Source organism: Brachyistius frenatus, unplaced genomic scaffold, assembly GCF_029030835.1.
Source record: "Brachyistius frenatus isolate BFR_SWC_R1_liver_20210118 unplaced genomic scaffold, ASM2903083v1 Contig_104, whole genome shotgun sequence".
NCBI lineage: Eukaryota > Metazoa > Chordata > Actinopteri > Embiotocidae > Brachyistius > Brachyistius frenatus.
The window spans coordinates 154764-162500 of NW_027210703.1; the positions used below are offsets into that span (position 1 = coordinate 154764).

The following is a 7737-nucleotide window of genomic DNA, read 5'->3' on the forward strand; positions in this document are numbered from 1 at the left end:
AGAAAGTAACATCTTTTTACTGCAGGAGGGTGCAGCAAGATTACACCAGGTGAAATGGTTGCACCAAAATTCCACATTTTTATGGCTGCAAATTTAAATATTTTCGACGGTTTGCGCTTCAGCTGAGACACGTTTTCATATTTGATATATTTTGGAATCTTTTGAATGTTTGGTGAAAGTAATTTCAAGTTCGAGTTTATGAAAAATATACAGTAGGTGCTGTTATCTAATGAATTCATTTAATGGAGTCCGCTCAGATCCTTGGAACCTGCTGTGAATCACCATTTTAGGGGTGGGCGAAAAATATGACTATTGACATTAATTTAAACCAGATGTCATCATTTTCTCTTGTCAACATTAATAACGTGGAAAAGCTTTGATAAAAACCTAACACAAATGATTAATTTGGCATCTGTTTTGCACATATGAAAAGTTAGTGCTTGTGTAATGAATAACATTAAAGTCCTGGTAAATTACACTGTTGGTATACTGTTACAGTGTCAGCTCACAGTACTGATGATTAATAAGCTCATAAAGTCTTAACTTTATAAAAAAAAAAACCCTGTGCCCTCAAAACCCATACGTGCGTCCATACATACGCACATCTTGACTCTTCCAGCCCGGAGGTTTGAGCCGACATCATCTGTCGTGACCACACCCACTTTTACAGTCTATAAACACCATTAAACATTTACACACACACACTTCATTTCCCCGCACACGTCCAACACTCAAGCTCAGTTTCATCAGCCACATATTTTACTTTCCATCTGCAAGGACACTTAACCTCAGAAAGTCCGTGTGTGTGTGTGTGTGTGTGTGCGCGAGTGCACGTGACCGTGTGTGTGTGTGTGTGTGTGTGTGTGTGTGTGTGTGTGTGTGTGTGTGTGTGTGTGTGTGTGGATTGGTCGAACAAGGGCTCATTTTCTGCCTGTGTTTTTATTCGTGGGGGGGTGAGCTGGGAATAGAGAGACCTCTATTTGTCACACACACACACACACACACACACACACACACACACACACACACACACACACACACACACACACACACACACACACACACACACACACACACACACACACAAGATCCATGGGTCAGAAACTCGGGCCACAGCCCCGGAGGATCCTGTTCAGGATGAGGAAACCTGCCCACTGAGCGTGATGTGTGTGTGTGTGTGTGTGTGTGTGTGTGTGTGTGTGTGTGTGTGTGTGTGTGTGTGTGTGTGTGTGTGTGTGTGTGTGTGTGTGTGTGTGTGTGTGTGTGTGTGTGTGTGTGTTAGAAGCTGGATGTGAACAGCAGCCACAGTGAGTGACAGTAAGCCGATAGCTCTGTTCACCGTGTTTCTGTGATCTGACAGACAGACTGACACAGCAGGACGGTGTAATTCAGCCGTGTTAGTACAAGTCTCCTCTGGCTGCCGAACGCCGACTCTCACTGAGTCACTACGACTTTCATTACCTGTGCAGCTCCGCTGACAACACAACTCACCTCGGGAGTTTGCCCGGATTTATCTATCTGTCCACAAAAAAAAAAAAAAAAAAAAAAAAAAAAACGTCGTAGGATGTGACTGTACATGTACAAATCAGCATTATGTTTAAAATGAACTTCCTGTAGGTTGAAACCGATAGACTGAAAGCTGCCTGAAGGCAAATTGTAATTCCACTGATATCTATTACCTTATAATTTGTCACTTTTTTGGTTGCCAGGTGGCGATTTGTTTGAAGAGGCTGCTGTTGTTGTTTCGTCGGAGGTTTGATACAACGACTCGTCATCTCAAAGGCTGAAGATCTCGGATGATTACAGAGACTCAGTAATGGATAGCAGCTTTTATCTGGATTCACCACCTAATGGATCAACTTTAAGCGAATACACCAAGGACGTTGCTAATGGGCGAGGGAAAATAGCTAATGCTAATTGCCAATGCGTGCAAGGTGCAATACGCACATTCCCGAACGGCTGTTGCCAATGGAGCAACGAAGAATGCGAAGGACTCTGGGAGTAATGGTTTTGTACGCTAATATGTTTGAGGTGCAGTATTTCTGGGCCTGAAAAAAAAACAAAAACAGGACAACGCCCTATGCTGGTGGTTAATAGCGTTAGCATAAATCTACAGTGGCTTTGGACGGTGCGTAATGCGGTTAAATGAGACCGCTGACCGCAGACTGACTCCGGCACTGATGAGTCCTCTACTGACCCAAACTGTCCGGTCAGAGTTCAAATTAAGCTTCAGCAGTCTCCTCCTCCGAAGGGACAAGTGTGTGTGTGTGTGTGTGTGTGTGTGTGTGTGTGTGTGTGTGTGTGTGTGTGTGTGTGTGTGTGTGTGTGTGTGTGTGTGTGTGTGTGTGTGTGTGTGTGTGAGAGAGAGAGAGAGAGAGAGAGAGAGAGAGAGACAGATATACAAGAAATTTGTATATGTACATTAAAAAAAAAAAAAAAAAAAAAAGATGCATGTTGCTCTGCACTTTCCTGGTTGTATGTGTGTGCCTGCATTTTACTTGTGAGTGAGTGTGTGTGTGTGTGTGTGTGTGTGTGTGTGTGTGTGTGTGTGTGTGTGTGTGTGTGTGTGTGTGTGTGTGTGTGTGTGTGTGTGTGTGTGTGTGTGTGTGTGTGTGTGTGTATCCGTGCTCTGGATGGTGTCTGTGATCCCAGGTGGGCTGTAGGGGAGGAGCAGAACAAAAAAAAAAGGGATGCAGTGCAGCGAAAGAGGAGAAGGAAGACACTCTCCCTTTCATCTCTCTTTCATCCCTCCTTTTCAAGCAGAGGAAAGAGAGAGAGAGAGAGAGAGAGAGAGAGAGAGAGAGAGAGAGAGAGAGAGAGAGAGGTCTCTCTCTCTCTCTCTCTCTCTCTCTCTCTCTCTCTCTCCCACTCTCAGACGCCTTTTGATGCCTTTCAAGTCGACCAAATGTGCTTTCCGGCTGCTATGCGCTCTAACAGAAAGGCCTGTGTGTGTGTGTGTGTGTGTGTGTGTGTGTGTGTGTGTGTGTGTGTGTGTGTGTGTGTGTGTGTGTGTGTGTGTGTGTGTGTGTGTGTGTGAGAGAGGTGTGGGGAGTTTGGCATGGCGCCTAATTACTTTTAAGTCATAGACAGGTAGGCGGAAGGTGTATGTGTGTGTGTCTTTGTCTGAAAAATAGGAGCTTTGAACTGATTTGTTCTCGACCACCTTGTTCCTTGGTGTTTTTTTTTTTTATAGGAGTTGCGAGGCTGGCTGGTCTACCCCGAAGGCCTTTTTGGCACTTTGCCACCATCAAACGGGAACACTTTGCCGTATGCGGACAGAGCAGCACAAATATGGAGGCAGCATATGCAGTCAGCTGATTTTTTAGCTTATTGTAGATTTATATGTGTAAAATTAGCCAACACTTAAGAAATTTAAAGACGGTAACGCCACAGACATTTGCAATAGTTCACAAACTGGTTGAATAGTTTGTCCACGAGAGGACAACTGTGAATTTTTCCATTTAATACATATCTGGGGGGAAAAAAAAAAAAAAAAATTAAGGCAATTTTTCAAAATGTTTGTTCATGTCATATGTTTATAAAATGCTTATTTCTCTATACTAGAATTTTGGGTTAATTAGGGCCCCAGCACCGATGGTGCAAAAGCCCTATTGTTATCCAAACGATTATTATGATTCTCCGTAAACAACTGTATTTTCGGAGGATTTATCATACTGAAAAACTCACGAAAGTTGGTACACCCGTCTCTCCAGGCGAAAACTTTTGTATTTTAGTGGAGCGAATTCAGGCGAATCCCTCGAAGGGTAAGCCACATTGTTCACGGAGGGCGAGACCTCCTAAGGCAAGTCTCTCTAAGGGTAAGCCAAACAAGTATGGGTTTGTACGATCAGTCATACTAATACCAAACCAAAGGTCAACAGCAATACAAAACTCAAACAAAAAAAAGTCCAAAAGAAACTTTTTTTTTTTTTTTTTCATTCTGCGTTTCAACTTCACTAAAAGTTGTCTCACAGTGAGAACTTGAGGCATTCATGTCAGTTCAGAAAAAGGTCATACTCCAAAAAGTGATTAAAAAAAGTCATCCAAAATATCCAAAGTATGTTGTCCAAAATATGAAAAAAAAAAAAAAAAAAAAAAGTCATACTATAGCATGTCGTCCAAAAAGTAACCCAAAATACATTTTTGTATATAGTATAGGGTATATAGTATAGCCAGAGCGATGCGGCTAAGTTTGATGTTTCGCCGTGACACAGGAAGTTAATGTTTAAGATCAAACGATGCTCCAAACCTCACAAAACTTTGCACATGCGTCAGGCACAAACTTTCATGAGTTTTTGAAGATGTTAAAGCTGCCAAAAAAAAAGGCTTTTTTTTTTTTTTAAGAAGAATAAGGGAGAAATAAGAGAGAATTTTTTTTTTAAACTGCAAGGGGGAATATGCGGACCTTTGCGTGCTGCACGTCGGAGAGCCGGCGGCCACGACTGGTTCCCTAACGTGCAGCGTGCGAGGGCCCACATATCACTGCTTGCAGTTTTAATTTATGTTTATTTTAGTGAATTTAGATATTACAAGAAACAAAGGTCATCGGGCAACATTAAACAGGAATGGAAAAAAAAATAGTACAGCCTTATGGAGGGATGTACAGCATGAGGTGTTTGTAATTTCATATTATAATATTGATTCTGGTGGCGGAATACAGGATTCTAACTATCAACCCTTTGATATTCAAAAAAACGAAAAAACCCCAAAAAAACCCCCAAAAAACAACAACTAATAATGATTGAAAGTGTTGAAAAAGACATTTATTATTATTCAAAATTATACTGTTTTTTATGAGGACACACATCTGTGTGATCTACAGTAAATTGCATGAAGTAAAGCCTGTAAACCCAATATAGTGAACTGTCCTGTATATAGTGAACAACATCAACAAGCCTTGGGGGTCCAAAAGAGACTTTCACTCCAAGGTTTAATAAACAATCACATTATGATGTACAAAGGCTTCACAAAGCCGCTGCTGATTCATATTTTCTCTCTCTGTCTTCCTGTCTGATGAGGAGGAGGAGGAGGAGGAGGAATGGAGGCTACAGGACAAGTCTGGACATGATGTTTACCCGCCCCTCCGTCCCCAAATCATTCCCCTTCCTTCCACCTCTCGTTTTAAGCGCAAACCACAGACTTGCTCTGGAGGTTTCCATGACAAACAATACTAATTAGGGATCATTTTTCCTTTTGCTTTTTTCAATCATTTCTGGCAGGAGTGACATCTCTCAGTGTGTGTGTGTGTGTGTGTGTGTGTGTGTGTGTGTGTGTGTGTGTGTGTGTGCGTGCGCGCGTGTGCGTGTAAAAGAGAGAAAGCCGCAAAAGTAAAAATGCTGTTCAGCCTGTTATAATATCACGCCGGGGGATCATCAGACAGACAAACAATGAAGCTCAAATATTTGCACGTGGAATGACAGCTGTGGCGAAGTTCAGTCGGGTATAAGGAACTACATGATGCACCTTTCTCAGAGTTGACAGTGTGTTTGCATTGAGCTTAATGCAGCTAAGAACACAATATGATGAGTGTTACAGCGCTTTCAGAAAGTGAGCTCCTTTTCATCAGCTGCAGGGTGCAACGCCACAACCGGCTACCTGTGATCCTACTGGCCTGCACACGCAGCTAATTTGAGTGAGGTGGAGCTCGCAGTAAAATAAAGGGAAGCAAAAGCTCACCGTCTGAGATAAAAGTTACAATACGACATAACAATGACTGCAATGAATTTAATCCACTGATATACGCAGATATTATCGGACTATCGCGACAGAAAAAAGTTGAATCTGTGCATCGCCGGGTTTTTCTTTCTGATTTAATTAACTGTCCATTTAAAAAAAAAAAAAAAAAAAAAAAGTATATGCAACTTTTCAAACACAATAATAGCGGGTTCAGTCTCTGCCCATAAGACCAAAACATACACATCTAATAAAACATGCAGATTCCACTGCAGTGCTTTACAACGCGCTTAAATCTCGCTGTGTTTCTGTGGAGACGTGAGTGTCCACAGCGTTTTAGTAAATAACAAAAACAAAAAAAGGAAACAATTGAAACGATTGACAGCAAATATAACTGATTTCCTTAAATAATTTTGAAACACAAATACTTTTAGCTTTAAATTCAGTAAACCGATGGAATTTCTCCAAAATGATTGTTGGTTATATAACGGATCATTTCTGATAGATTTTTGCCTTTATATTCTTTAACATTTATCACGAAGGACAAATTCACCACTTTTTACATGGACGTCCTTTAAGTGTTGACGGTAAACGTCGTCAATAAGTCAAACGGGAAACAATAAGTTCCTCAGCGTTTGCTTTAGTTTTCCTGCCGGTGGAGCCGTGCTGCCTGCGGCCTACATGTACGAGGATGCATCACGTGTGAGCTTTTTGATGCTTAGATTACAAATTGCCCCAATGAGAGAAAAAAAAAAAGATATTAGGTAGTTGTTAGTCTGGTAGACTCGACTTGCTGATTTGTCAAAGTGTGCTGCGCTTTAAAGCACATTAGGGCACAAAGGCTTTTTATAACCTTCGCATCCATCCTCGTGCGCGTGAAGGCCATATATCAAAGCTCAGAGAACAGACGGGTACTGACACACTCGCTGGCAGCGTTTGTGTGTGTGTGTGTGTGTGTGTGTGTGTGTATAGATGTATATGTGTGCGTATCTAATGATCCCTGTGTCGCCTTCTTTGTGTCTCCCACACCTCCCCTTCTCATTAGTGGCGACGCCTGAGTGGATTAACCACACGCGTGCACGCGCACACACACACGCACACACACGCACACGCACACACACACACACACACACACACACACACACACACACACACACACACACACACACACACACACACACACACACACACACACACACACACCAACCACTAACGAAAGTAGCGCCCATCAAAGAGAATCTATCTGCCCCGGTTTAGGAAAGACAAACTGTCATAAAACATGGATGTGTCCTCAATGCAAACCAGAAGCCCCTTTCAAGGAGGAGACTGAGCCTGTGTGTGTGTGTGTGTGTGTGTGTGTGTGTGTGTGTGTGTGTGTGTGTGTGTGTGTGTGTGTGTGTGTGTGTGTGTGTGTGTGTGTGTGTGTGTGTGTGTGTGTGTGTGTGAATGAAACAATATGTATTTGTTTTATGTGTGTGCAGGCCATCGCTATTGTTTGTTCAAGTGATTCGCTCATCGTATTTTATATAAAACTGATCGGAAAGCAATTAAAAAGGGACGAGGTAAACAAAGAGGGAAAACACACCAGCGACAACACTGTTGTGGTAATGAAAGGATTGTCCTTCACCGTGATAGAAAACACGTGCGGATATAAAACGCAGATCAGCGGACAGCAGCGACCGCGTACTTCCAGGAAAATGGCATTACGGGTTCAAGTGCATTATGGGTAAATCCGAGTTTGTTTAGGTAGGTCGGTCAGAATTTCTCAGAGACCACAGATCCCAAATTATTTAACGCTGTCGGCCACGTCACTGAAACATCCACGACAGAGACTCTAAAAAAAAAGGTCTCAATCACAACAAATAATTTAAAGTTTGAATCCGTTGATAAAGCACCAGCTAAATATTTTACCTCGCGTTATAGTGAGCTAACTTGTGCCACAAAGTTTAAGTCAAAGAACGAAGAAGATTAAGGGAAAGCCCCCGTCATTGTGTTGCTGTTTATCTAGTGCAATAAACATCATCAGCAAAACTCAGAAAACTATTCCAACGAAAACAAACCCTC

At 42.2% G+C, this 7737-nt stretch overlaps 1 protein-coding gene across 2 annotated transcripts in view; it reads right to left on the reverse strand.

Annotated features, from left to right (window-relative positions):
* bbs9 (Bardet-Biedl syndrome 9) overlaps window positions 1–7737 on the reverse strand; it is a 165038-nt gene that overhangs the window by 50237 nt on the left and 107064 nt on the right. The gene's annotated exons all lie outside the window — the stretch shown is intronic.